The sequence below is a fragment of the Apodemus sylvaticus genome, chromosome 1, assembly GCF_947179515.1.
Source record: "Apodemus sylvaticus chromosome 1, mApoSyl1.1, whole genome shotgun sequence".
Lineage (NCBI taxonomy): Eukaryota > Metazoa > Chordata > Mammalia > Rodentia > Muridae > Apodemus > Apodemus sylvaticus.
The window spans coordinates 29,736,569-29,763,587 of record NC_067472.1 but is presented as its reverse complement, the minus strand read 5'-3'; the positions used below and the strand labels follow the sequence as shown (position 1 = coordinate 29,763,587).

At 43.7% G+C, this 27,019-nt stretch overlaps 1 protein-coding gene across 7 annotated transcripts in view; it reads right to left on the bottom strand.

Annotated features, from left to right (window-relative positions):
* Window positions 1–27,019, bottom strand: part of Sgms1 (sphingomyelin synthase 1) — a 274,151-nt gene that overhangs the window by 133,831 nt on the left and 113,301 nt on the right. The gene's annotated exons all lie outside the window — the stretch shown is intronic.

Below are 27,019 nucleotides of genomic sequence, written 5' to 3'. Positions count from 1 at the left end.
TGAGCATAAGTGGGGTTTGATTATTGCTGATTAAAGACTTGCTACTTAAGGTAGTGGAAGTGTGAGCTGAGGGGACAAGCTTTGAAATTAAGCAAGGTAAACTCGGCTTTCTAAGAGAAGTCATGGGAACTGTGTGGGGCATTCCTAGGTGGGGCACAGTCAGTAGTATTCCCATGAGAATTTAGTGGGCTGGGTTCAGGGAAGCTATTCATCCCCATATGCATAGGACAGACATGCCTGTGAGGAACAAGGTGGTATCTGGTTTTCGAATGGTTTCTTGTTAGTGGTACACCCTTTAATGACCTAAATTAAGTTAAATTAAGATATTTAACTCTGAACCTCAAGCTCCTTAAAAAAAAAAAAGAGTGTGAATACTGTTACTGACTTAAAACAAAGTCTTATGGCAATAAATACATGATGATACGGAATGGGAGTTAGAGCAAAACCTGGCTCTCAGCCTAAGTGTCATGGATCTTGCTGGACTCTGCTTAATTTCATCAGTTTCCAAATCCATAAAGCCCAGCTTAACAAGTGGAGCTATACAGAAGAGCGGCTCAGAACACAGGAGCTACATTTAGCATCAGCACAGGGCTAATTATCAGTAGCCACTTCTTCCCCACACTCTCTCCAAATCACAGGAAAGAGCCTGGACACTTCAGATGACTACAAGCATCTCAGATTACGTCTAACAAGAACAATTAGTACAACAGGAGTAGAGTTTATCTATTGGTGATCCTGACCTTTTAGCAAACTGTCTTTCCAAACAAATTTGCAAGCTGTTAGGAGGAAAAACTCAGCACACAAAGAGCACAGTATAAGACAGGATTCCAGAGGTGTCCTATAATACAATGTATATTCTAAAGGATTGCAAGACAGGGCCCAGGTTGTTAGTGCACAGGCAATTCCATGGCCTGCCCTCAGGGACCTAACAGCTGTTTACATCATGACCGGCGGCCACCAAGAGTGCCAGGTTTGTAAGAGGACCCACATGCCACCCCAGCTCTCTCTGTTCCTGGCATCCTCTCTCTCCCTCTCTGCCCCCTCCTCTTGGCCTTTATGGCTCTGCTGATGCCTCTACCCCTTCTCCAGGTCCTCACCCCACCCCCACCTCTCCCCAAACCCCTTGTACCCCATATCTGTTGCATGGAGTATTTCTGAGCTGTACCTTGACTCAGGTCAAAGGTCCCACACCCCACCATGATGGGTGTGTCTCAGAGAGGCAGAGCCCCCAGGACTATTTGTTCTGAGGACTTCATGCTATTGTGGAGTTCTGGTCGGCTCACCCTCATAATCTATAAGCTGTGGGAAAACTCTAAGGGGGTTTCCAGCTCTCACTGGCTTGTACAATATTAGTGATTGATCTTTTTCGAGCATTGCTGCTGGAGCAGAAGATTGGTTTAACCACCGCCCTCGAAAAGAACTTAGAGATGTAGATTGTTGGTAAAGTTAGGCTAAGATGTTTTGGTTTGTGGCTTTCACACTGAAAATCTGGGAGACCGATTTAAAGTTCAGAAAGGCACAGTCTTGGTAGACAGTTCAGCCAGGGATTTTTTTGAGGTCAAGGAACAAGAACAATGGCAGTCAGACTAAGACCAACTGATGGGCCTCTCGTGCTAAAGCTGGGCTGCTGATCAACTGATGATTAATTTCCTGTCCCCATTTTTGCCCTCAGCTTCCTGATATGATTTAATAAAAAACTGTCAGTGAGGAGATGTGCACCCTGAGGGGTCAAATTAAGACTGACTGACTGACTGACTGTTATCTAAAGGTTTAGATTGGTGATTCTTCTAAGATTTGTTATAAGGTTGTTTGATTGATCCTTTCTTTTTAACCACAAATTGCAGCCTGCCAGTGAGAGAACTGGCTGAGAGAAAAAAAAAACCAAAAACAAAAAAAACCTACCTTGCTTACTTACACTCTGTTAATCTATAACAAGTTATTTAAAACATGAATGTACATGGGGCCTTAGGAATAATTTGTTTTTCACCTGGAATAAGTAAAGTTTAATCGTGTAAGGTTATTAGGAATATGCTGGCTTTTTCCCCCCGTATACTTATTGTAATTATTCACTTAAAGAAAAATAGACCATAGTCACATTGTAATTTTCATATTGCTTGAAAGACTTTTCTGCCCGGATATATAAGCTGTGGAGAGGAAACAAAGTAGTTGGAGCCTTGCTTCATCCAGCAAGTGAGTACGTGTGTGATCCTGCTGTACCCTGTCCCCACCCCACATCGTGTCCCTGGATCACTGAACACACTGTGGGAGCTGGTCTCCAACCGATAGGAGCTGACAATGGAACTCAGTGGCCCAGCAGCAGAGATACACAGCCAAGGCCCCAAGGCCCCAAGGCCCCAAGGCCCTTCCTTCTATTGCTAGTGCTATGTGATTTTTTTCTTTTAAAAAAGAAAGACGCCGGGCGGTGGTGGCGCACGCCTGTAATCCCAACACTCTGGGAGGCAGAGGCAGGCATATTTCTGAGTTCGAGGCCAGCCTGGTCTACAGAGTGAGTTCCAGGACAGCCAGAGCTATACAGAGAAACCCTGTCTCAAAAAAACCAAAAAAAAAATAAAAAAATAAAAAAAATAATAAAATTAAAAAAGAAAGAAAAAGAAAAAGTAAAACCCTGAGCAGGGATCACAGGGATAAAAGCATCCCGGCTCCGTCCGCCCTCCAGCCTCTTCTGGAAAGTCCCTACTGGTATCAGAGTGAGGTCTGGAGTTCTCACCAAGCCTCTGCAGGTTTATCTTAAGTGTCGGGAGGGAGGGCAACTCTGGCTCCACTCACACCTGTCCCCAGTACTCCTTTGGTGAACTTCCCACAGAAGCGTCTGTCTAAGGACCCATCTTCACTGCAGTGTGCAGTCCACTCCTTATCTAACTGCTGGCACTTTGCACCAAGACAGTTCGAATACCTGTGGACCAAGAAGAAAGTGAAGACCCATCTTTTAAAGCAGTGCGATCCACACGGCCCAAGCCCTGTTAAAGCTGGGGGTAATACCGGGGCCTCCTCAGTTCTATCTTAATGAACATCACCACACAGAGCTGGATGGAACCTGTAAAATTCAGTATGCTAAGGGGAAAGGTAAAGTGTGTGTTAAGGTGCAGAGCCTGCATTTGACAACTTTGAAACCAGAAGCCTTCGGTTTCACTGGTAACCTTAGTGTCTGCTTCCCTGTGAGAGGGTGAGCCCCTGGTAGGTAAGTCTGCATTTCCCTTTTGTTCTCTAGCTGAGAAAGCTGCTTCGAAGCACACTCAGAGGGAAATTACCCCAAAAACAACTTTCAGAGAAGTCAGTCTCTGAGAGAAATCAACTCACTTTGAACTGAACAAGATGAGAATGCAGACTCTAAAAACAGGGTTCTCTAGATGGATATATACATCCTAATGGGGGTAGGGGTGGCAAGCCTTTAATTCCAGCACTGGATAGGCAGAGTGACTGGGATCTCTATGAGTTTGAGGCCAGCCTGGTCTACAAGATGAGTTCTAGGCCAGCCAGAGCTATATATTTAACACCCTGTCTCAAAACAAACAAAACCCCAACATACTCTACGACACACCAATTTGATTGGCTTCTAAGACAGGAACCAATATGTCTGACAACACCACTCTGGAAGTGCAGAGGAGGGAAGACAGTACCCAAAGTAGATAGCCTCGTAAGTCTCAATATGGTCCTGAAAGCCTGGCAGCTCCCTGGAGAGCTGCGGTATTTAGCTCTTGTCAGCTATTGCAGAAGCAGGGTCTGATGCTGGCCGGGAGGCCAATGGGGTGGTCCCAGTAGCATCATCTCCATTTCTTCTCCCATGTTCCTGGGTACCATATATTAGATGCTGAGTAAGAGTCCATAGAGCCTTCTGAAGAGCCTTGGTTCAGCCCCTATAAGGTACTGCTCTCTCATTAGCTTCGTAACTAGTGTTCAAAAGGGCATGCCACTATTCTACCAAGCCAGATGCTTCAGATGATGGGGTTCATGACCAGGGAATTCCATGGGCATAAGTCCACTGATACAGCTCGTTGACTGTGAAGCAAGTTCCTTGGTCAGCAATGAACCTTGGTCTCTCAATGAACCTATTGCTTACCAACTGAATACCTCACCAGCAATCAGGAATCCTCCTGTCTCTGCCTCCCTAGTGCTTAGACTATACAGGTAGATATTATAACTCCCAGCCTTTTTGTTTAATTATTTGTGAATCTCACATCATATATCCTAATTGTACTCACATCTCAGTCTTCCCATGTCCAACTCCCCTTCTCCATGACCCCAACCCCCCAAAAGCAAGCATGTCCATTTTCTGTTGTCTATATATTCATTGGAGCATGGCCAAATTGCACGGGGGCCATCACTCTCAACCCCTGCCCCAGAGGATTAGTACCCATTACTTGTTTCCATGCCAGAAGCTATCAGCAGAGGTGAGCCAGGCGGTGGCCAGAGAGGGGCAGGACCAGCTATCCATGGTACCCAAGTACAATAACACTACTTTAGGCAGCAGCTCAGACCATGCGCTTCAGTGGTAACCAGGGTCACCAACACTTACAGGGCCCTTGACCATATGAGACCATTGGCCCACTCACGGCCACCCGCAGCTGCACTGGCCACCCAGCTTTTTCATGTGGGTGCTGAGGATCTAAACCATGTCCTCACACATGCACAGCAAATACTTGACTAACTGTGGCAACTTCCCAAGCCCAATTTCCTTCTTTTAAAAGCAAAATAAACTCATTCTACTTTGTGTGTAGAGAGTAACCCATTTCTCCATTCATGTATCAGTAAATATTTGGGTTTCTTTCAAGTCTTAGCAATCATAAATAATGCTGCTGTGAACATGGGTGGGTCTTCACGATTCTAATTGTGATTAGTCCGTGGATCTGTCCAGGGTCATTGTTGGGTCACATGTCTTCTATTATTCATGTTTTGAGGAACTGCCCGTAGTACTTTCCATGGTAGCAAAGCCATTTCAAAACACCATAAAACCACAGCAGGACTCCAACTTCCCCACAGCCTCATCAACATCCTCGTTATTTTCTGTTTGCTAAGACAGCATCTTTAAAACCAATTAATTGAATGCATTTTTAAATCTCATCTATGCAGTTGGCTAAAAATGTCAGAAAACCAGATTTGCATCAATTCTAAATACCTCTTGGGAGACAATTCTAATAAAATAACTGAGAATGGGGAAAAAGACAGAGAAGGAGAAAAGGGAGGGAAAGGGAGGAGAGCACATGCTGGAAACAAACACAGACCTGAGACATCCACTTCCTCAGCAAGCGTTGTGGTAACCTTCCGTCTCTTTACCTGTGCCCAAATACCTTGTCTTCAGAGTTCTTGGGAGAAGTTACCCAGTTCCACCCAGCACAACATCAAAGATCTAATAAGTACTAGGATGTGGGAGGTTCAGATGGTAAGGAAGACAGAGTTTCATTATTACTGGAAAGCCACCAGAACTTACAGAAGGCCTCACATTAGCATTTCAGTACAGACTTATTAGCCATTCAGATGATAGTGTCTTCTATAATTGGGCATATACTTCCCCAGCCTCAAGGATGCCACTATAGTTAATATTAATAGCATATTCACTTTTAAAACTGTAAGAACACAAACATGTTCTTCCAGGGAGCAGACAGGGTATCAGAACTTAAGCAGAGGTAACAGCACTAAATTACACCTCTCCACAGTCTGAAAGCAGCAGCAGCAGCAAAAACCATGTACCTGAGATTATAATTAACCCAGGTATACAGCCAAGGAGGGAGGACATTATGAGACAACTGTACACTTTGTTTTTGTTGTTGTTGTCAACCAATTAAAAAAGCTGTCCTTTAAACCCTTGGTCTAGGCTACATTTATAAGTTGATATGTGGAAAAGCAAAGACACTACAGACATCTTTTTCTTAGAATTAGGTCTAGCTTTTCCATGATATTCCGAGAATCTAAGACAGAGAATCAAAACTACGCAGCCCAAACTTCCACCCAAAAGCTGCCCTTTAGGCTCTTTCTGAAAACTAATAAACTATAGCAAAGTACTGAATACATTGGAATGGTTTAAGTACCTGCTGCCGTGTTATAAAAGATGAATACATTTAAACATTAATTACATGCAAGTGGGCTTTCAAATAAAAGCTAAGTGAAGAACATGCAAATCAACCTTCTGCAAGACCTTTGTCCTGGCCTAAGTACTTTATACTTCCAATCTGCACAAGCCTTCTTCTCCTTTGAGTTGCATCAATATTACAATGTACTATTCTCAATGGCTCCCTTACAACTGATGGATTATTTACATACTCTGCTGAGAAATACCCATGTCAAAAGACACTCTAAAATTCAGATCTCTAATCTTTCCAGTCCAGTGATATCAAGCCATAATAACCTCTCCCTTCTATCCATCCAAAGAAATGGCCTACCACAACACATCACCTTGATCATGGGCTTAGTATAGGTGTATTAGCTCAAGATTATAAAGGAATCTATGCTTTAATAATGATTCTTTTAAATATCCTAATTTTTGAAGAGAAAACACATGGATATGTAATTTTAAATATGTTTATGGTGGCTCAAGATTCTCTTAAGATGTTGGTGGATTTACAAAGGGCTCTTTAGCCAGTTCTCAGATGCGTGGGTTGACATCTTGGAGAACCTATATTACTAGGTCTCTGAGAACCAGGCTGAAACACTACTGGCGGTGCTGAAGCAGTGCCATCTGTCATCCACAGTAAGAGTGCACACTGACCTACACCTGGAGGACCTGATACTACATCATCGCCTCTGCCCTCTGAAGCTTCCTTGCAAACTGACCCCCTTCCTGCCCTGAGGAAGCCAATTAAGCATTGAGTGCCTCCGAGAGGAGTTGGAGGATATGGATGGCGAGCATGATCAAGTTACACTGCACACGTGTGCAACACTCTCCAAGAATCATTTTTAAAGGGGGAAAAAGAAGCTGAGTGCTAACTAGCAAGTAAGTTCTCTCTGCTTTACCCTCAACCCCGCCTCCCCACTCCAACTGCTCTTGTTAAACCTGAATCTCACCTCCCAGCAGCAACCTGGGTGTGTTGTTACCGCCTAGTACTCGCCCTGTTTCACAGAAACTGCTGGTCAGACCCTCATACCTAAAAGTTCTAATCTCAAAGGTGCCACCTTTGACAACGCACCTGGCTCACAGTGATCAGACAGGAAAGCGCATCTCAGGAGACTCACTGTGACAACTTCAACCCCAGATTTTTATGGTATTTCCCAGGACACCCAAATGACAGGCCACTCATTCAGAACAATTGCATTACTCTTTTTTTTTTTTTAAATTTTACACAAATACTGTTTTTATTAGATATATTCTTTATTTACATTTCAAATGTTGTCCCCTTTCTTGGTTCCCCCCTCCCCCGAAAGTCCCCTAACCCATCTCCCCTCCCCCTGCTCACCAATCCACCCACTCCCACTTTCCTGTCTGCCAGCAACTATATGAAGGTCCTTTCTGATCATCTCCTCTTCCCAGCACTGGGCACAGCATGGATCCAGCACAGACCACAAACTATACGCAGCTCTCATGTCTTCTCCATTCCTCGTCCACTGATACAATTCTGCTTTTTACTTTATGGGATGGTGCTCGTTGCAACATTACATCTATCCTGCTTTGTTACCTGACAGATATGACTCATTCTCAGCTGGGGCACACTGCCCGCTGCCAATATTAGAAATGTGAACTTTGACGCCTTGTCCAAGGTGTTGTTGGTTTTCATCAAACGGCTTCTACTTTCTTCTGTAATCAACCACACTGTCATTTGTGGAAAGGCTGACTGTCTCTGATTTCGGTGTCTGATCTGGTCATCTCATTGGTTGGGATTTGTGGCTGCAGCTCGGGACTGGCAGCTCTGCAGTAGAGAAAGACACAATGTCTGTCCCACAGGCACAGTTTATAGTCAAGCAGGTGAAGACAGAATACACTGTGTGCTCTGGTGAATGCTCCCAAGAAAACAGTACAGGAATACAGGACACGGGGAGATGGGAGGAAGGAGAAATGGAGGCAGCAGCTGCTAGGATGGCCTCCAGTCTGCTAGTCAAAGAGGGCAAAGGGGAACTTGATAAAGTACCAGTTGCTCTGGGCTTACAATTGAGAACACATCTAAACTCTGCTACAGACAACCAAAGTCTGCAGCAGTAGCCTGGCTCCTGTAGACTCATGTCTACCCACTTCTCTTCCTATCTGTGCTCTGGCAATACTATCCTTCCCGGAATGTGAATCAGAGGGTGCCGCCTGACTCACGCTCCCCTCCTCCTGCCCCACTGCAGTAGCTTCCTTCTCTCGCCCATCCTCAGCAGCACTCCAGAGAAGGGAACAAACGTGAGAATGACCAGTTCACAAACCATCAATGTAAAAACAAAGGAAATTATCTAAAACAATCATTACATTGTTAATTTTATCAGCACTAAACAAAATTTTGCAATAAATACAAAACTACTTTGCTGTATTTTTCATTAGAGAGGATACCTGATCCAATACATTGAATTTTTCTTTCCTTCTTCTTCCAGTTCATTAAAAACATCCGTCTGCAGATGTAACTCTATATGACTCATACAGAGACTAAGAAAAATTGACAGGCAATTGTTGAGCAAAAGTAGTCTGTAAATAATCACCATGAATACAGACAAAATGTGAACTCTCCAACATGGAAGATGGATAAAGGCCTCTAATCTTGATCCTCTAAGTCTGATCCTTGAAACTCATGAAAGAAGCTAGACATGGTAGCTCGCATCTATAATCCCAGCATCCTTATAGCAAGAAGGAAGGCAGAGACAGAAAAGACTCTGGAAGGTCTCAGGCCAGCTAACCTGGAATCCTCAGTGCAGCTGCAGAAATGAGAGAGCTGGTATCTCAAAGAAGGTGCAAGGTGAGAACTGATTCTCAAAACATTGTCTTTTGACTTCTACACACACATGCTGTGGCAGGCGAGCACACACGCACACAAAATGTATTTTTAAATGTAAACACCCAGTATGCAGCACTACAGTATAGCACTTAGATCACACTACTGAGTGATACTTTAAGTCCCCTCAGTATATTGTTTCTAAGTCCTTATAAGATACTTTGTCTTTTTAGGTGCCACAGACATTTCTAGAATGTGTGAGATTGAAGCCTCGATTTCAAAGATGTGTTAAGAGTCTCTGAGAAAGAAGACCAACAGATTAAAACAAAGCAAAACAAAACAACAAAAAGTCCTCTTTAATGCTTGACAATGCCAGAGCCCACAGTGGGAGAACTGACTGGCAAAGGTTGTCCTCTGACCTCTGCATGCACACAGTAGCACATGTGTACATAAAAATGTGTACACACATGCATATGTAAATATGCACAAACCATAATGCTGAATGAAAATGTATTTGTTTTTGTAGAAAAGAAAAATACAGTAACATGGTAAAATACATGGCATCATTAAAACTGGGGGGGGGGGGAACTTAGGATTACTTGCTAGATAATTGTATGTAATAACAAATTCAATTATAGTTTTGAATATAGGTGTTTAACCAAATTGTCGGCCTTATCTCACGGTCCATTTGTGTTGTGTTTTGTTATGCATGTGTGCTGGGCAGAGAGAAGAAAGGGTTGGTATTTTTCCACCTGTTCGAGCAGAAGGCTTCCTTTGTGGGTGGTAACTGAACCTCCCCTCTACATGATACTTGCAATTTGGAAATGTCTGGAGTAGGCATGTCATTACATCAACATACCATTGGCCAAGCCCTCATTGTGTCTTCATGAACACCCTCCTCCCACAAGGCTGCTCACTAGACACAACCAGTCTGTAGAGACAGCACATCAAAAGCACTTACCTGCGTAAGCAGTCTGTAAACTGATGACGTGAACAACTACTCCCTGCCTCTTCCCCAATGGAGAGACCCACAAATGAGGAAAGACATTGCAAAACAGAACAGCAAGAGAAGTAAAGGAAGCTACCAGCCTGGGCTCATTCCATTGCTAAGTGTTTAAAGGCTGTGGGCAGGCGAGACCCAAGGAGAGCCTGGTGATTTCCATCTACCCACAAGGCAAAAGAAACCAAGGGCAAGCTGACTGCATTCCATCCAAGCAATGAGTAGCCATGTTCCTAGTCAGCTGCTCATCCCTGACACAATGTTTCTAAAATTCTCTGCGGATCAACATTTTCATCAAGAACACTATGGGGCTAGGGCAAAACCACCTTCTATTTTGGTCTCCAGATGCTACTGTCAAGGGTGGCTCACAGGCTTTTCCTAAGGGGCAGATGGCACCGAAGAAGACCCAAACTCCTCCTTTATAACAATCGCCACAAACCTGAAATGACCTTGTTCACAGGTCAAAAAGTGAGCCTGACACTCAAATGAGATTCTCAGCACTCATCAACTTGCCTTATGACCTGAAGATACTGAGAACAGAAAGGTAAGGTTAAGCAGAATCTGAAATGTAGTCAAGTTCTATTAATGTAAAACCATGACCTTAGGGAGTGAGGGGGCAGAAGCATCAAGATCAAGCACTTCAAATCCTCACAGAATAAGGTGGAAGCAAAACCACCCCATCTCCACAGGCATGCGGAATACTCCCTTGCTAAAATGAGAACCCCCAAGCTGGAAACTCTATTTGTAAGGTCTCCCAAGATCTCCGTCCTGTGAGTAAAATGTGACAAACTCACCTTTCTTTGTCACTAACAAGGAAGTAACTGGGCTAGAGAGAGAAAATAAATATGCAGGCTTGTGTGGAAACAGCCACGTGCTGGTTTTCCAGAACAGCTGGCTCAGACCGCGCAAATCTATGAGCCCTGGAATAAGATGCTGAGTCTGGTTCCCAGGTCTCTGCTAAAAACTGTAGAGCATGCAGCCTGCTCTCCAGTGATAAAGGGGAGAGCACTCCACGACACTTCCTGTTACCATCCCACCCACATCTGGAGGACCGAGGCCGGAGCACTCAGAACTGCGCAGCCTCATCAAGTTGACACATATATTGATACTACGCAGGTTATCAGGATATTTCACCAAGAGAGAGAAAGAATGTCAGGCGAGCCAAGTCACACACATGACACCAAGCTTTTCTTTGTGGCTAGAAACGTCTCATGTCTCTGGAGCATGAGAATATGTTACATACGTTGAGAAAAAGGAGTCTGAGCCAAGAGTCTGACCTGAGGTCATGTTTCCTCTGGTCAAGACTGGAACACACAGCACCAAATATGGACTCACACGAGAAATTCATGCAAAATATCTGAAACCAGGGTGTGTATGGGGCTCTGCCAGGCCTCTCCCGTGGAGATGTGACGAAGCAAGCCTGGGTATCTGGGTGGGGCCTGAGAATCTCTGCTTTTAACAAGCACCTGAGGAACTGTATAAGCTTAGGCAAGCCTGGGGAACACTGGAGTAGACAATCGTGCTCAGTCTGCAGCACTTAATGATAGCACCAATTATGTGCATTATAATAAATGGGAGCAATAGCAAATGATGGTCTTCTTATACAATAGACCATTTTGACAATAGTTGCTTTAAAGAAAGGTTAGTAAGTTGTGCAACAGCGTACAGCTAATACATGACAGAAACGAGACCTGAACAGATGCCTAACTCCAACAGCGTCCTGTGACCATTATACGCACAGCCTCATTGGCAAGCACAGATCCTATATAGCTATCTCGTAAAAAGCACCAGCAGAGAAATATTTCGGCATTAGCTTTTTAAAATCCCTAACTGCAAGCTGAGACCCATGCTGTTTCTATGAATATTATCTTCATCCATCTTTGGTCTCCAGACCTGTCCCCAGGAAGTAAAAAGGGCCAAGCAAAAGGCTAGAGGCTCCTCCCATACAAACAGTTTAGCAGAACTACAGTGTGTTATAATTTAGCTCCCAGATCTGTGAGATGCAAGGCTAGAGTTCTGTTGTTCTCTTTAAAGTCCGGTTCAGTCGTTCAAAAGAAGAAATGGAGACTAGGTATTTATATCAACTTGTGAAGAACAAAAAAAAAAAAAAAAGGGGGAGTGCAGGTGAATCCTGAATCCAGATGGCCATGGCAGGAAACATCCAGGGGGAACGGTGGTTCACACTTGGCACTTCCATCATCCAGGGCTGCTTAGCTTGCTCATAACTGCTAATGAGTGGCAAAGGCAGCAGCAAGTCCTCCACGGTGCACAGAGCAGCTAAGCTGGGGTGGAAAGTGGGCTGTTTGGGGGAGCTGTTCACAGTTTCAGCCAGCGAAATCTTCCATTTACAAGTATTAAGTTTTTGTTTTGTTTTGTATTAGGTTAATTTTTAAAGAAAAAAATTAATCTTTTTAACTTGTCCTTAGTTAAAAAGAAAGGCTTAATCTGTTGCAGGATCAGTAGCTCCAACCCTCTCAGGTTAGCTAGAAACTCATTTGAGTTTCAAAAGGAAACAAAAAGTAAAATCATGATTCATCCGAGCACTTGCCCTAGCTTCTCTGCATACAGTAGGGATGGGGACAGATGACTCACCTAATTCCTTGCCGAGGCCTTTGTATGCAGCAGGGATGGGCAGAGACCCTGTGCCATTGACTCCTTTCTTGTAACCCAAGGTTGTCAGGCTGCAATAAATGCTTCAAAGAGAGGTGGAGCTAGGGAAGGTATCCCTTCTATATTGTCACGTGAACAATGACATCAGGGAAATGCAGAGCAGGCACACCTATGGGGGAGACATACCCCATACATAGTTCCCTCCATCCCAAACAAAACACAGACCTCCAAACCTTTCCAGCCTCATCGGATGGCTCTGTTCAGGGGCTAGGAATCCTGTCCCCTCCCCTTCTTCACTGGCCTTGTGCACCCACTCTCTCTTTGTGCAGATCTCTAGCAGAAGGCTATGACTCAGGGGGACTTTTCTGACCTCCTGGTCACACATGGCCCCTACAAATTCAATCTATTATTACACATGGTTCTCTCCTAGCACGAGTCACAACTGTAATGAAATCATTATTTCTGAAATGTAGCAGATGTCTGCCCCTAGAAACTAACATCCACAGGGCAGAGGTCACTGCTGGGACTCTCTTCTTTTGTATCTCCAGTACCTCAGAACTAGCAAAGTCCAGTATATACCAAAGCACTGCAGCTAGGAACTTCCATGTGCTCTCTCAAGGACAGCCTGGAGCTTACCCTCCTCGCTGTGTTGGATATACCACAGATTTCCTTTTTCACAACAGATGTTAGGAACTCTGTGAACACCATGTGGAAAACAAACATGAAGGCACAAACTGAGCAGGGTAGAGCATGTCTACTCGGTGTCTCGGTTCACTTTACCCAACTATATTCTGAAGAGGAAAACACTGAAACAAAGTGGTAACCACCTAAGATCACACGGGTCAACCACAGACCCAAGCCAGCTTGCATGAGTAAGTGCTGCCACACAGGAAGTAGTGTCAAACCCCAAAGCTCCTCAAAGGCCTGTCCATCCAGACCCTGTGATACAGTACCAAACATAGCAGTCCTAGCTCTAACAGCAAGCATGGGTTACTCAGCTGCCCTGCTTATACTAAGACAGGATGACACAGCACAATGGTAGCTAGGGCTGGTCAACAAACTCCATCCCCATGAGCTAGCTCATCCATCCTTCTGACAGATGGACCCGCCACTCAAAGAAGGTCTCCAAAATACAAAGAATACCTCAAGTCAAGTTCCTACAACAATACAAATATCCGAAAGCACCGCCTGAGCTAATGCAAGCAGAACAGAAGGGCTGTGTCCTTCTTTTGCCTTGCAGTTGCCACTGATCTGAGTCCTACAATTAGCTCCTTGTCTCTGCATTTCCGTGCAGCTCTTCTGAGCAGCAAAGCCCTAGACCTCAGGTAGCAGGGAAGAGGCTAAGCAGGCTACTGAGCAAGCTAGAAAGCAAGCATCTGGGATCTCCTTATCTAACCAAATCTGCAGCACCAAAACCACATTTTAAGAAAATACACGATCATATTTTCTGTTCAAGAGCAGAGAGGTGGGAAAAGGCCTGATTTGTGAGATGTATCCTGTATCAGTTAGGGTTTCTACTGCTGTAGTGAAACACCATGACCAAAAAGCAAGTTGAGGAGGAAAGGGTTTATTTGACTTATATTTCCACACTGCTGTTCATCACCAATGGAAATCAGGACAAGAACTCAAAAAGGGCAGGAACCTGGACACAGGGGCTGATGCAGAGGCCATGAAGGGGAGTTGCTTACTGGCTTACTTCACATGGCTTCCTCAGCCTGCTTACCCAAGACCACCAGGCCACCATGGGCTGGGCCCTCCCTCATTGATCACTAATTGAGAAAATTACTTATAGCTGGATCTCATGGAGGCATTTTCTCAACTGAGCCTCCTTCTTTTCTAGCTTTAGCTTGCATCAAGTTGACACATAAAACCAGCTAATACACACCCCAGCACACCAAACAGCATCCAGGGTCTGAGGGTCTCTACATTAAGCCTGATGTATATGAGAAGTGAAATTCAACTACCTCATCCAGTCTCCCAATCAGTCAATTGTAACAACTCATGCTGCTACAATACTATCCATCAGTGATATAGGCCAGACTAGGCCACCAACTGAATAGTCTGGTCACGGGAGACTCTTCAGAGACATCATCCTAATTGGCCTCATGCCACACGCAGGAGCTTCAGGCTAGCACAGCCACTGTGAGGATGGTGTGGCAACAAGAAGGAGAAGTTCTCCCTGGGGCTCCAAACCGGAAGCTCCTTCATTTACCATGAATCCCAATGCAAACTGACGCAGCATGAAGCCTACTAAAGACCTTTGATAAATCTACTCAGGGACAACTTAAAGGGTGACTGCTGAAGTCACTAGTCATCTGTCACTAGTCCCAGCCATTCAACAGATGCATGACCACCTCAGACACCCAAAGGAGTTGGTGAGAGAACGCTCTACTTAAAATGACAGTCGGTGGATCCTTGAGGTTTGAGAGGTATTTGTTTTTAAGGGGGGAAAAGCATACCTATACATCAAGACACAGCCCTGCAGGACGCCGACTCCTCTGTGCTCTCTTTGTGCTGATTTCAAGCTGCCCTTCCCCGGTCTGGTCCACCTTACAGATGGTGACTCTCCTTTCTCCTGTGTGACCCCGACAATGACTCATGACAGGCACGTTAACATTGGTTAATGACCAGCAATTGTTTACTCAACTGAGCTGCCTAATAGACAGAAATAAAATCAGACAAGTCTAATAAATCCTACATTTAAGTCAACCACAAGCCTCCTATTAGAGAAAAAATATAGACAGCTAGACAGATATAAACATATATGTACACATACACACACATATATGGCATTTATATATATATTATATGTAAAATTATATATTATATTACGTAATAAATATACACACACATTACATTTTAGAATCAATTATGGGGAGGAGGTTGGAAACCTTATGGCACTTCTTACAGCTAAGGATTAAAACAATCTGAAATTTTGACTACACTAACTATAACTCTATCAAAGGCAAGGCAGAAGAGGGTGAATGAGATTTGACTAAATGTTCTCATTAAGTCCGAATCACTAAAATGAGGCCCAAAACCTGTTAGAGTGTCCCAGGAGCACTGTGTTAGCAGGGACTTTGACAGCACCCACCTCTACAGCAACAGTTTAGAAGCCAAAGTCCTGATGGGACTAAAACCTTATATCCTAACAAAGCAGCACATGTAACTAAAGAAATTCCAGTTCTTATCCAAACACAGGCAAGAGGCAATACACTGAATTTCCCCAGCCTGTAAAGCCAAAGTGCATCCTTATGTCTACCGGTGATGGAGGTAGTGTCTCCACGAGAAAGTCCAACCTAATGAGGTCTCAAATGCATACAGTAACCCATCTTCAGGCTCAGCTCTGTCAGCTTTGACCAATACACTGTGATCACAACAGGGAGGGAGGGAGAGAGGGAAGGACAGAAGAGGGGGGAGGGAGGGAGGGAAGGAGGGAGTAAGGGAGGGAGAGAAGGCCCAAGAGTTCAAGTTCCTCAGCAACTTGACCAGGACTTGGTACTAAACATTTTTGTTCAGTTTTACTGACTTTGGGGCATTTTAATGGGTGCATTGTGTTTCTTTAAACTTTTTATTTTAAAATAATTCTAGATTTAGGTAGAACTTGTAAAAATTGCAGTTCTAGTATATTCATCACCTAGCTCTGCAAAACAACGGTTAGAAAGATGATGATGATGATGATGATGATAACTAAATTGCAAGCCTCTTCAGATGTCACTGCTCACTACTTTCCCTCTTTTTTGTATACAGATCTATAAAACTTTTAACTTACATATCCACACCCACACTCAGGACACAAATCTGATGCATCAAAGCACATTTCAAACAAAAAAGATTCTTCCCTCAAAGTCCCTTGGCCAACCATGATTTTCTTTTACCCTAAAGTTCTCTCCCAACCAAATTTTAAAAAGATAATTACTGGGCTGGAGAGATGGCTCAGCGGTCATGAATAATGATTGCTTATCCAGAGGAGCCAAGTTCAATTCCCATTACCCACATGGTAGCTCATAACTCTCGGAAAGTGCAGTCCCAGAGGATGTGGTACCCTCTTCTGAGTGTGTGACCAGCGGATACACACATGGTACATGGACATACCTACAGGCAAAGGCTCATAAAATAATAAAACAAATACATCTTTAAGGAACGAAAGAAAACCAATCGCCATGCAGGGTGTCAGGGCTCTTGCTTATAATCCCAACACTCAGAACACATCAAGCTCAAGGCCAGCCTGGGCTACATAGGATGCTCCAGGATAGACTTGACTACAAAGACTTGATGCTGACTTTAAAAAATATTAAACAAAAAAAAACAGCTATCTCCTCCTCAGCTGCTGTGTGCAAGTTGTGTCAATTTTCAGGTCCTATTTATGCTCTCAGCAGACAATGGTCATTGCCTTTAAAGGAAGTCCGAGAGCAGACTCACACATATCCACACAGCCAGCACGTACTATCCATGGTGAGAGGTCACACGCAGTCTTGTTAAGCCTGAGAGGAAGGCCCTTGGAAGCAGATGCTGTTCTTAGGCCCAGGGCTCCAGGCCCTCCACAGGGACAGGGCCGCCCAATCTGAGAAGCACTAAGTATTAGGTACACAGCCAAGACGGTCTCAAAACAGGAAGCTCTACCAAAGATCTCAAGGGCTAAGAGTGTGACTGAAGGTCACTCATCTCCTCTGACCAAAGCCTGACTCAAAAGACACAGAAAATTATTCATCTTCCAAGTGATATTACCTCAGCAACACTTCTAGACCAAAACAGTTCTCTATGACAATGTTCCCTCACCAACCTAAATTACACCTCCTTGTTTCAGATACTATCAGAAATACCAGACACAGGAACCCACCACTAGCTTATAATTAATGTCGGCCGCAACCTTTGCTTGTCTGTGGGACCAGTACTTAGAGGCAGACTTGTTCCTTTACTCTTTTAGCCTATACATACTTCTGCTACTCATCTCTAGTGCTATCTGTAACCATAACTTGTGGCCCCTCTCCATTCAACACCAACAGTCCCACTTCCTGATACATCTCTTTGCCTCCTGGTATCAGTACCCCAAGTTCCCAGGCACATAGTAGGTGAATCAAAGAATGTTCTGGGCAAGTGAAGTGTAGCTTTCAGGTGACATTGTTAGCAGCAGGATTTTCAGGGAGTGGCCTGAGACATAGATGGGTCTTAAGAGGAAAGAAATCAATCGAAGATGTGGTGCAGGCAGGCAGTTTAAGAAATATATCCTAAAGCAAGCAAATACTAGCGAGAAGATGCCCGTGTGTCTGAGGACAGGGACAGGACCGGAGGATGAGGACTAGAAAACAAGACATGCCTACACATGACTGAGGCTCAGGAGCAGCTAAGCGCTGCTGGGGCAAAGGCAGATCTACCCCGCTATTGTGACAGCAGGATAGAGGAAAAGCACACGCTGTGTCTTATGACTTCATTTCTAAGGGCATCTGCCAAGAGCTAGGCTGGCAGGGATGCGGCATTCAAGACGCATCAAGAATCTGCAGCAGCTGCTATGGAAGGATTTAGAGCATCTTTGAGAAATGGAGTGGGACAGCAGGACTCTGGTGACAACCAGCTAGTCAATGTCTTTCCAGAGAGACTCTTCTACTGTCACATCGAACTTCCAAATCACCCCCAAATACACACAGCCAGGAGCCCTCTAGTCTAAGGCAATGGCCTGCCTGGCTTTAGCAGCTGTGAGGCTGCCTCTCCTCTGATTTCTCCTGAGCCAGCTGTGAGGAAGTTCTCAGGCCAAGGAACCGATAGGAAACTTAGACATAGCTCTCAACCCTGCATTCCAGTTTGCTTCTGCCGGCCAAAACCATTTATAGTTAATGATTCATCAATGGAAAAACTCCCAAGTCAAAATGATGTTGTATAATAAGGTACCACCAGTCCCGACACCAATGATTACAAACACTAAGCACTGATGTGATCAATCCCATGGTTTTTCAGAGGACTGCCTCTTAACAAGAAATAAACCATTTTGACCTTTACCAACCCACAGTATCTAGGAATGATGAACGGACATCTAGAAAAGAGAGGAGAGGGTACCACAGCCCACCATCACACTTTTCCCCGTCTAGCTAAGCTCAAAGACAGCTATCCCAGGAAACCCCAAAACAATGACCCAGAATATATGCAAAAAATGCAACAGGCACACCCATCAGCTTCTCATGACTATATATGGTAATAAGTGACACCATTTGTGTTCCTCAGACATGAAGCCCTCAGTCCACAAGGTTAAGTTTCGTTGACTGCTTCTCTTCTCCTACTCATAATAGGCTTAACTAGAAAAGAGCCTTCTTCCTAGTTACACAACACACTGTAGTAAGAGAAATGAACTAGCAAGGGCAGACAGCTCTGGGCCTCTGGAAAAGATCTTCAAGGTGAGTAGGAGCATCCCCCAACTCCAGGTTGCAAAAGTCACCCCAGTTAAGGTTCCCAAACAAGGATCTCTCTACCCCACAAGGACTCCAGTCTCCAAAGTTGCCCTCTCTGCCCATTTCTCTGCCATCCCAAAGCTGCCCTTGCAAATCAATGCAGACAGGAACAGAAAATATAAAGTGTAAGTAACATTTGGGCTTCTCCAACCCACAGGCTGAAAGAACAGCTCACAGTCACACACAGGATACTGAAATACCTCCCTAGTTCCCAGTCACCATGAGGTGTTACAATTACTGACTTAAATACAATTCTATAAACACATTAAATACACACCTATGCATTAGTGAAAATTTTGCTAAGCTTTACAAAGAGCTCAAAATCAAGCGCTTTAAACACAAGTTGTTGTGCTACCTACACACCTTTCAAAATAGAAGGCACTTTATCACAGAAACTGGACCTTAAGTTCCAGAATGGCACTAGGGAACAGCAGGGACCACATCAGATGACCCCAGTAGAAAGGTCACGCTCCTTGGATTTTCAAAGAAATGAAAAATAACTAGGAATCAAAGCTAAGGCTTAAAACTCATTTCAAACTTTCCTCTTCCCAAGGAAAGGAAGCTTATTGTTAACTTCAAAAAGCCCAAACAATATATCAAAAGCTGCCTGTGTGGAGCAGACAAAAGATATTTTGTGCAGTTTATCTACAAATGCCAAAAATGCACTCCCTTGCAATTATGCCTCTGCCTCCATGCTATTGTGTATTATTTTAGCTATTTCTGAATGATGCAGTCTAAGCAAACATGTGCAATTTTTCTAGTCCATCCTGGGACAAGAAGGGAGACTGACATTTTGACTGTCTATTGCTGTAGTGTGAACATGCCCCAAAGCACATGTGTTGGGAACAAGTTCCGAATTCCCATTTCCACTGGTTACCTGTGGAGAAGAAGCATCTATGAAGTCATTAGGATTTGAGGAGACCAGGAAGGTGTTACTCCAATGGAAGCATGGGTGGCCAGGCTCCCATACTGGCTGTCTCGTTACATAAGGTGCTCTTTTCATGTTATGATGTAGCATGAAGCACTTTACCAGATGTTGGTCCATGCTTTTAGACGTCTTAGACTCCAGATCTATGAGCCCAACTCACTTAAATCTCTTAGAAATGACCTGGACTCAAAAATTTGTTCTAACAGAAAAATTAGATGATTCTGTCTACCTATAGTCCCTATCAAAATATGTCTGCTTCAAGCTCCTTCTCAAGTCATTTGGCCTTAATAAGCAAAGCCTCTAGTTTTGTAACTAATGAAAGAAAAGAAAAGAAATACAGTTCCCAGTCTTGCAGGTAGGTTTCTATCAATGATGCAGACTGAGGACCAACCTCGTGGCTCTGTGGATCCCACCAGTTCCCCAAACCCTATTATCTAGTCCACGTGGCACAAACTATTTCACAGTAGGCAACACGAAGGCTTTGTCATTACGACGGCTGTTCTCTGTATGTAAGCACAGAGTTCTAAGAGGACTCTACATGGCGTTGCCACATCCAGAGAACAGAGCAAACGGGAAAAGGCAGCCAGATTTTAAGCTGGTAGAAAAAAAATTTTTTACAAAAATATGAACAAATGCATTAACTAATGGACAGTATTTCATGAAAACTGATTTATAGGCTGGAGATGTAGTTTGTGGTCCTGTACCTGGTTAGTGTAGGCTTTGGTTCCGAGCACCTTTTGTTTAAAATAATAATAATAATAATAATAATAATGATAATAATAAAAAGGAGGAGGAGAGGAGGAAGAAGAGGAGGAAGAAGAGGAGGAAGAAGGAAAGAAGGAATGAGGGAAGGAAGGAAGGAAGGAAGGAAGGAAGGAAGGAAGGAAGGAAGGAAGGAAGGAAGGAAGGAAGGAAGGAAGGAAGGCAAGCAGGCACTCATCTACAATGGGTTTGTTAGTTTGGGGTGAATTCTTCAGTTCCCACCTGCTGGTATAGCAAATGAGCAGAGATGTGATGGCTTTGAAGCACTGGCCATGACCATCGCAGAGTTCCAGAGGTCAGGGCCACGGTGGATTTTACAACATGTGGCAAGGGCCCGCTCCTGAGCACTGAACAAGAACCTTCCAGAGCAGAACTCTTCGGCTGTGCCGTACTTCAATATCTGCTTCAGTCTCGCGTCTCCTTCCCTGACCCCAGCCACCCTACCTCACTCTGACAGGGACGTTCCTGTGATGTCTAATACCATGTTTAGAAATACAGTGAGACAATTTAGAAACATCTTCCCATGCTGAGATCTTCATTATACTTACAGTATCCTCTGCTACATAAAAACACACTCCAGGTTCTAAGGGTTCTGGGGTTAGAACACAGACATCTTTGGCCGCCATTATTCTGCATTCATGATATGCTGAATATAACCCACATTAGTGAAGGTCTTCGGAGTCCTGAATATCTTTTAAGGATATAAAGGGCATGGGCAGACAGCTCAGTTAAGTGCTTGCTGGATAAATCTGAGCACATGAGCCTGATCCAGAAGAATCCATGAAGAAAGTCTGAACCACAGGACTGGGAAAGGAAGGCAGTGATGACCTGGGGCTCACTGGTCAGCTCGTCTACCACAGTCAGGGAACAGAAGGTCTAATGAGAGATCACATTCTCAAAAAGGCAGGCTAGTAAGTGACTGACAAAGACAACCAGCATAACCTCTGGCTTCTGCGCGCGCGCGTGTGCGCACACACACACATACACACACACACACACACATCTAACCACATATGAATGGAGGAAAGGGGGAGAGAGAGACAGAGACAGAACACTGTAAAGTGGCCATAAAACCAAAACACTTGGGAGCCCTGCTATGGCATATGCACAGATCAAAGTAGTTATGAGGTGGGAAAAGCATGCTTGAACAGAGCTCCGTGGTTAACCAGAACCATACAGGCGGATTACACTTTAAATGCGACCAAGGTACTCTGGCTACCAATAAAGCTGGGCTAGCTTCCTCCGTCCCAGGCCTCCAGCCCCTTACACCTGACTGCTATAGAGGCTAACTACTCAGGTGAACCATGTGAGAAATGGTTTTGCTGAATTTCTACAGATGAATAAGAACATCTTAATCAGGCTAGAGGTTCGCACGAATCACAACCTCCCAAGGAGTATGTTTGTAGTAAAAGGGGGAACAGGAGACTCAGAGGGTTGGTGTCTGCTGCTCGATGACCACCTGGCCCAGGCCAACAGACCCAAAGCACAGGCAACTGCATTCTTTCCCCACAGCCAAGAGGCATGCACTAGTGACAGGCAGTCCAGAGGGCCAGCCGGAGCTCCCTGGAGAAGTATGGCTATGCCTGGCCAGCTTCTTCAGTCCTATGCCTCACTTCCCCAGCCCCTTGTGGAGTTTCTAGAATGTTCAGCTAGCCTGACCATTTATAAAACAAAACCCAGTAACACAGCCCAAACTATTGCCAAAAAAATCAATTAACAACAACAAAAACAAGACTACGAGGGCAAAGAGATAAGGAACTACCAATCCAAGTTGAAATCCAAAGGCAGAAAAGCCTGCAGAACTTTCTAACATTCTATTTTCTGTAGAGAAAAAAAAAATACCAGGCAGTCTTTGGAGAGCCTCCAGTCACAGCTCAGCATTTCCTAACAACATAACCACTGCCTGCCTGTCTAAGGCTATGCTGGCATTGTAAATGCCATCCTTGTAACCTGCAAAGGATAAAGATCTTGTGGGTTAGAAACACGTTCCACAAGCTCTGCAGCCCAGCTGCATCATTAATTATATCCTCGAATCTGTCAAACATCTGTCAAAACTACCAACCATCTAAAGAGATATACGATTGGGCTTTGTTCTGCAAAAACATAAAGAAGAAACTATGAAATCAGCAATCAGACTTGACAACCACTTCTGAAGTATTCCAGAGGCAAAAACCCCAAGGCAACTTAGCATCCTATAAATACAAACTTTCATTTTTGCCTTCTACACCTAATAGAAACCTGCTAAACCGGGGGGCGGGGGGAGGGGGGGAAGAGACTCGACGTACAGAGAGGACCCTTCTAACCTTCTAATTCACATTAGCAAACTGTTTCTTTTCTGTGCTCTGTATGAAGACAGGTGTCCACAGACAGAGAGCCACCATGGAATCTTACATGTCAAGGATTCTGGATAGAAATTCTAGGATTCTCTTGGACAGAAAACATATGGCACAGCACAATAAACTGGGGCCGAAGAACCCCTAGTGCTAGTGACACACTCTGAGAGCAGGGAGCCCGGCTCCCAAGGACTAAATCGTCAACGTGTTAGCAAGAAAAGACCCTGAGCAGACTGTAGGCATGCGACATAAACACAGAGGTAGAGCAGAGAAGTTTCAAAGCAGCGCTAACTGGCACGTCCTCATCCTGAGGTGACGTAAAGGAAGTTCTTTACCTTGTAAGGTGGAGAAGACTTAAAAAAAAAATTGATAGAGGACATGTACCAAAAGCTGATTTATTTTTTAATCACTTGAGCACTCCTAAGATAGGAATTGGGATAATTAGATTTCTGCTATATGATAATTCTAGATAAAATCTAGAAAATTGTGTTTTAAAATGGTCATAATGCAATGGTAGTCTTTGGTACAAATACTAAGTCTGAGAGACTGTGGCAGGAGCATTGCACTGAAATTTAAGGCAAGAGCACTGAAGAATAGACACAGAGAAATGTGGAGCTGCTGGAGACAACTGAGACCCCAGCCTCAGTGCGGGGCCTCTACATCTCTAGTGCAAGGCCCCAATTAACCTACAAGTCCCACCTGCCCAGGAAGCAGGGAACTTCCTTGAGCTGCAAATTGTAGTTTTTAAAAAAATAATAGAGCCTCATGGAAAAGTACAATGGCCTATAGGTTTGTTCCTGTAAGTCTCTGAAACACATGGTTCAAGGCCACTCTTGCTGGGACATTCCAGGAAATGGTCCTGACCAAAGTCTATCCCTTAATCAGTATTTAATATTTAATAAAGCTTGCTTTAAATGTGGCTCAAACTGGTGGAGTTGGCTTTTCTGGTGAATCTCAAGACTAATACTAGCTTTCCAGACAACAACAACAACAACAACAACAACAACAACGACAACAACAACCCACAAGTATCCTAAAAACAAAAAAAGATCCTGGAGAAGTTATACCTTGAGATTCCAAGGTAAAATTACCAAGTGAATCGATAGGTATGGGCGAGGTGAGAGAGACAAGGTCTCACTGTATAGCACAGACTGGCCTAAAACTCACTACAGAGAGCACAGAATGACTTATAAAACGTGGCAATCCTCCTGTCTCAGCTTCTCAAGTGCTATAATATATGACACCATGATTGACTGAATTTATGTTTGCTTGTTTTTATATTTAGATATTGTTTTACTATGGTGCCTGGACTACGTTGGAACTCATCGCTATAATCTTCCTGTATCCACCTCCCGGATAGCCAGAATCTACAGGCAATGCCAATCTAGATACCTTATATTTGTTAACGAAGATCTTTTCAGATAAAAGCCTCATTTGAGTTATTAACCAATAATCCAGACTCAACCTGCACATCAGAAAAGAAGATTACATACTCATTCAGAACATTAAGGAATTTGCCAGGTACCATAAAATATAAGATATGAAATAACCATTTATTGTTAGTTAAAATATGAAATAAATAAAACAGAATGATAGCATCGAAGACATTCTCATGAACTTGAAAGCAGAATAGAACTTTTTTTCAGGTTTTTTTTTTAAGATTTATTTATTTTAGTTGTATGAGTACACTGTAGCTGTCCTCAGACACACCAGAAGAAGGCATCCAATCCCATTACCGACGGTTGTGAGTCACCATGTGGTTGCTGAGAATTTAATTCAGGACCTCTGTAAGAAAAGTTAATGCTCTTAACCACTAAGCCATCTCTCTAGCCCCAAAACTGAACTTTTTAAAAAGAGAATATTAAAGAAATAAAGAAATAAAAAAAAGAGTATTAAAAGTAAGATGTCCTCATCAACAGATGAGGTTTCTGTTACTCTAGAAAGAAGTTGGGATGCTTGGAATACTGTTTTTCAAGCAGTCACAGAATACTTTTGAATGAAAGGAAACATTCAATACAGCAGAAGAGAAGATTACTAAAGGAGGAGTTACATATTGAGGAAGAAGGCAAACATCAAACATGAATTGGAACGATGGTCAGAGGAAAAGGGAGTTCTAACATTGACGTAACCAGAACTGGAGGGCATAAGCGGGACACAGCGTATTTAGAGCACTAATGACTGGGGGGGGGGGGGCATTTTCAGGGCTGATAAAGGACGGGAATATGCAGAGACATGAAATGCACAATTTAAAACAAATGAGAAACAAACAAACAAAAAAAACCCTGCATACTACCAAAGATAACCGTGGTGTAAAAGTTAAGCCACCTACTAAAGTCCAGCAAACAAAAGACCTAGCAGGTGTTCTAAACACTGACAATAAACTCAGCAATAATGGGGCAGTGTGCTTACAAAGCCATCTGGAGAGACTGCCAGCTGAGAGCTGGAAGGAGGAGATGCAGATATCCCAGAAACCAACACCAGGGGACTCTCAGCCAAGAACCTGAAGAAGATGAAGCTGATGAGAAGAAAGAAACCAGATGGAAGAGAGGTGTGGTAAAAATACAGTAAAAAAAAAAAAAAAAATACTGCCCTATACAAACATGTCTATTTTTTATGGTAACACATATTCCATATGTTTTGACAAAAGCACCTAAGATCAGAAAGAACAGCGGCCCTGTGAGGTTTCTGTTACTCTAGAAAGAAGTTGGGATGCTTGGAATACTGTTTTTCAAGCAGTCACAGAATACTTTCAGGATGCTTATTAGAAGACAAAGTCAACACATGACCAGAAAAGGGAAACTGAATGAGAATACAAACCAACAGAAACTTCAACACGAAACATTAACAATGGACCACATGGAAAAAGCATTCCATTATAGTCAATAACCAAACAGGAACAGAACACCTCCATCATTAGAGGACAGCACAAAAAAAAAAAAAAAAAGCCATGCTTCTGAGGCAGGAGGATTGGAAGCTCTCACCACAGAGCAAGACCCTGGCCACACAAATGGAGCTGTAGCCAGGAGGGGAGGGAAAGGGAAAGGTTGAAAGCTTTGTCTACATCGCAGTTGTGAGCTCCGTTCCCCAAGAGAGATGCTCAGTCTCATGGTTCACCAAGAAAAGCGTATCAAAATATAGTGTCTCACACCCACTAGGAGGGCAACAAAAAAACAAATATTAGAGGAAGTGAGGCCATGGATGAGCTGCAAAAGATCTGGTTCTAACAATAAAAGTTAACTCACTATAGTTATATACAAAAATCTCACAACACACCATTTTCTCTCCCTCCCCCCAAGACAGGGTTTCTCTGTGTAACATGGTTACCCTAGAACTTGCTCTGAAGACCAAACTGGCCTTAAATTCACAGAGATCAATCTGCCTCTACCTCTCTGCCTCTGCCTTTCTGCCTCTACCTCTCTGCCTCTGCCTCTGCCTTTCTGTCTTTCTGACTCTCTGCCTCCGCCTCTGCCTTTCTGCCTCTCTGCCTCTGTCTCCTGAGTGCTGGGACTATACACGCTCACCATCACCATTCAGCAGCAATGTATCTTTCTTATCAAGCCTGAAAATAAGCAAAACTTTGCAATACTGCCTCAATGTACATAGCAATTATATCAGGCATCCTAGTTATGCCAGACTGGCAACTAACAGTAACATAGAGACACTATTTAGGTCATGCAGCTAGCTTTTATGGTCAAGGCTGTAATGATACATTTTTCTGAAAACACTTCTTGACCTCCCCCCCTCTCCACCCCAAGAATCTGAACTTTTGCTGGGCATTGCAACCAAGTTAATAATATTGCTCAAAATCATTTAAGACTGTGTATTTGGTCTGCTGTCCTACTGTGTACTCAGCCTGCTTAGTTTAGCCTTCCCTGAAGAGAATAATGTAACACACCTTACTATGTCTTGGATTTCCCAGGCAAGCTTTTGCAAACCAAGCTAAGTGCATTGCTTTAACCTTACAAGATGTGCTCTCCTATACCCAGATCTAGAGGAATGTGTGTGTGCATGTGAAAGCTGTAGTAATCACTTGACAAAAGCAGACAATAGATTGGAAGAACCTTAAAACAAATAACCACCATAAATATTGGAAGTAT